The sequence below is a fragment of the Acomys russatus genome, chromosome 19, assembly GCF_903995435.1.
Source record: "Acomys russatus chromosome 19, mAcoRus1.1, whole genome shotgun sequence".
Classification (NCBI taxonomy): domain Eukaryota; kingdom Metazoa; phylum Chordata; class Mammalia; order Rodentia; family Muridae; genus Acomys; species Acomys russatus.
Window position 1 is genome coordinate 31,955,265 of NC_067155.1, and position 3,517 is coordinate 31,958,781.

Consider the following 3,517-nt stretch of genomic DNA (forward strand, 5'->3'; position numbering starts at 1 on the left):
TTTCCTCTTTGTGGATTCTCCAGTCAATGCCAGCTGACTTCAACTGAATTCAAGTTAACTTGCTTTGCTGCCATTAACACAAACATCAGTCTTCCTGATGGAGAAGGTGTGTGTTGGCTCTGGCTAAGGGTGCAGCCCTTCCTGTGATAGCCGCCTGTTACCTCCGGGTAAGACCATGCCTCTTCTGGGACCACACAGAGCTCCTCACTCTCACTCTCCAGTCTCTCCCAGTGGTTCCAGAAGCCCTTCTATCTCCTCTGAGAAAGAAATGTTCACGTTAAGGAGATGCAGAAAGAGCATCCTGAGTCATGGGAAGAGACAGCCATTCCTAGTCTCATTGTATCAAAAGCAAAGCACAATATGGTGATGTGTGTCCTGAATCCCAGTACTCGGGAAACAGAAGCAGGTGGATCGCTGTGAGTTCAAAGCTATCCTAGTCTATATAGTGAGTTCCAGGCCAGCCAGAGCTACGTGGTAAGACTCCGTTATACACATACGAAAGGGCAGAGCACAGAGCAAATTCAGCTAAATATGTGTTGTGGCACACACGTGAACACACATACACACACACACACAAAGCTAGGACCCTCCATCTTGTACTGATGCACAAGGCTCCATAGAAACACTTGGCATGGCCTAGACATGTCCATTGGTAGGGCTCCCCACAGCGTCAACCGCTTCTTTTTACTATGCCCTTTAGATCCTGCAGCGCCAGATGAGCTCTGGCTCCTGCCTTGGCTCAACTTGGAAACAGTTCAGTTCTCAGGGACTCAGTTCCATGTTTCCTTTTTTCTGGTACATACATCATTCTTTCCTTCTTTTTTCCTTCTTCTTTCTTTCTTTTGAGACAATGCCATGTGGTTCAGGCTGGTCTTTTTTTTTTTTTTTAAGATTTATTTATTATGTATACAGTGTTGTCTGCTTGTAGGCCAGAAGAGGGCATCAGGTTACATTATAGATGGTTGTGACCCACCATGTGGTTCCTGGGAACCGAACTCAGGACCTTTGAAAGAGCAGGCGGTGTTCTTAACCACTGAGCCATCTCTCCAGCCCCTCCAGGCTGGTCTTAAGGCCACAACATAGTTGAGGATGACCTTGACTGCCTGATTCTCTGCTCCCAACTGCTAGGATTACAGGAATGCACTACCACGTCCAGAATATGTAGTACTTGGATCCAACCTATGGCCTCATGCGTGCTAAGTGAATGCTCTACCAATTGAGCTACATGCCCCACCCTAGCAGAGCACCAGTTTTTCATCTAGAAGTTAAGACTGACTCCTGTCTCAGAGGGATGCTATAAGGATTAAGGGAGATAACAAGGGCAAAAGCACAGCCAGACTCAAAATGTGAGGGATCAAAACGCCGTGTGATTGCTTTGCAACCTGGTGGTGATGGGCAGCTCCTCTTGCACTTCCGTGAAAAATAGACTTTAAGTAGAACCACGACATCATGGTCCTAACAGATCTGGCTGTTGGAGCAGAGGGACAGCAATGGGGGAAGGTAGTTTAATATCTCATCAAAAGTCTTCCCGTGCCTGCCCAGGGACAATGGGTCCATATGGCGTTGTTCTTGATTCTCATCATCAATTGAAGGAAAGCTTACACAATGTCTGGAGCCCTTGATGTCCTGCAGCTGGAGGAGGAGGATGTCCTCAAATTCCTTGCTGCGGGAACCCACTTAGGTGGCACCAACCTTGACTTTCAGATGGAGCAGTACATCTACAAAAGGAAGAGTGATGGTATCTACATCATAAATCTGAAGAGGATCTGGGAGAAACTGCTGCTTGCAAGTCGGGCTATTGATGCCATTGAGAACCCCGCTGACGTCAGCATCATCTCCTCCAGGAGCCATGACCGGCAAGCTGTCCTGAAATTCACTGCTGCCACTGGAGCCACTCCCATTGCTGGCCGCTTCACACTTCAGACCTTCACCAACCAGATCCAAGGAGCCTTCAGGGAGCCACAGCTTCTAGCGGTGACTGAGCCCAGGGATGACCACCAGCCCCTCACAGAGGCCTCTTATGTCAACCTGCACAGCCTCGCTCTGTGCAACACCAACTCTGCTCTGTGCTATGTGAGCATTGCCATCCCATGCAATAACAAGGGAGCTCACTCAGTGGGTCTGAGGCAATGGCTGTTGGCCCGGGAAGTACTCCGCACAGGTGGCACTATCTCCCGTGAGCACCCATGGGAGGTTATGCCTGATCTTTCCTTCTACAGAGACCCAGAGGAGACTGAGAAGGAGGAGCAGGCTGCTGCCGAGAAGGCCATGACCAAGGAGGAACTCCAGGGCAAATGGACTGCGCCAGCTCCTGAGTTCACCGCTGCTCAGCCAGAGGTGGCAGACTGGTCTGAGGGTGTACAGGTGCCCTCCGTACCCACCCAGCAGTTCCCCACTGAGGACTGGAGCACCCATCCAACCACTACAGAGCTCACACAGCACAGGCTACAGAGTGGGTTGGAGCCACCACTGAGTGGTCCTGAGCTGCTCTGCAGACACCTGAGCACAGGGGGAAAATGGAAAGAAAATAAAGTCCCTAAAAGTGAAAAAAAAAAAAATCGTATAAAAAGAGAAGCAACTTCAGGCATGGTGTGGCTCATAGTCAAGAAAATAAAGGCAGCTTTCCATGAGTATTTGAAAAAGCTAGAAACAAGCTGGGTACATGTATGTATATACATAAATGTATATGGTGTGGGGGGGGGCACGCACACGCGCACACGTGCAGCATTTGGATGCTTGGAAGGCTGAGGCGGGAAGATCAGAAGTTTGAAATTAAAAAGTTCAAAGCTTCAAAGCTGGAATGTGGAGCAAAGTTAAGTTCTAGGCTGTTTTTTTTTTTTTTTTTTTTGGTTTTTCGAGACAGGGTTTCTCTGTGTAGCCTTGGCCATCATGGACTCGCTTTGTAGACCAGGCTGGCCTCGAACTCACAGTGATCCGCCTGCCTCTGCCTCCCGAGTGCTGGGATTAAAGGCGTAGGCTGTTTTTTGAAATAGGGTCTAGGAAGCTCAGGCTACCCATGAGTTAGTTCTCTCGCTAAGACAATCCTCCCAGGGCCACTTCCTTAGTGCTGGATATACATGCATGCATCACCATACAAGTGTACATGAATGTTAATTTAGATCAAGGCTGTTCTGGCAAGAGATCACACCCAAAGATCTTCTAGGTCTGTGTGATCCGACTGGAATACAAACATGCCTTTAATCCAGGAGACAGAGGCAAACAGATCTGAGTTCAAGGCCAGCCTGCTATAGAGCAAGTATCACACGAAGAAAAGCTTAGATCCAGGTGTGATGACACATGCCTTTAATCCCAAACAAAGGTAAAGTTGATTTGTAGAAGGAAACACTTATGTTTGAAAGTCTTGTCTAACTGAATGGCAGAAAAGGTGACGAACCAGAGAAGATTTGGTAGAATAGAATACGCCCAGCTCTCGCGAGAAAAGAGTGGAAAGAAAAGCTACTTATGAGGAGGTTTTTTGCCAGGACAGAAATAGAGAGATGGGTTGCAGAGAGAGATA

General features: G+C 48.2%; 1 pseudogene; it reads left to right on the top strand.

Annotated features, from left to right (window-relative positions):
- Positions 1 to 1,605: 1,605 nt before the first annotated feature.
- On the top strand, positions 1,606 to 2,483 carry LOC127202938 (40S ribosomal protein SA-like; annotated as a pseudogene).
- The last annotated feature ends 1,034 nt before the right edge of the window (positions 2,484 to 3,517 follow it).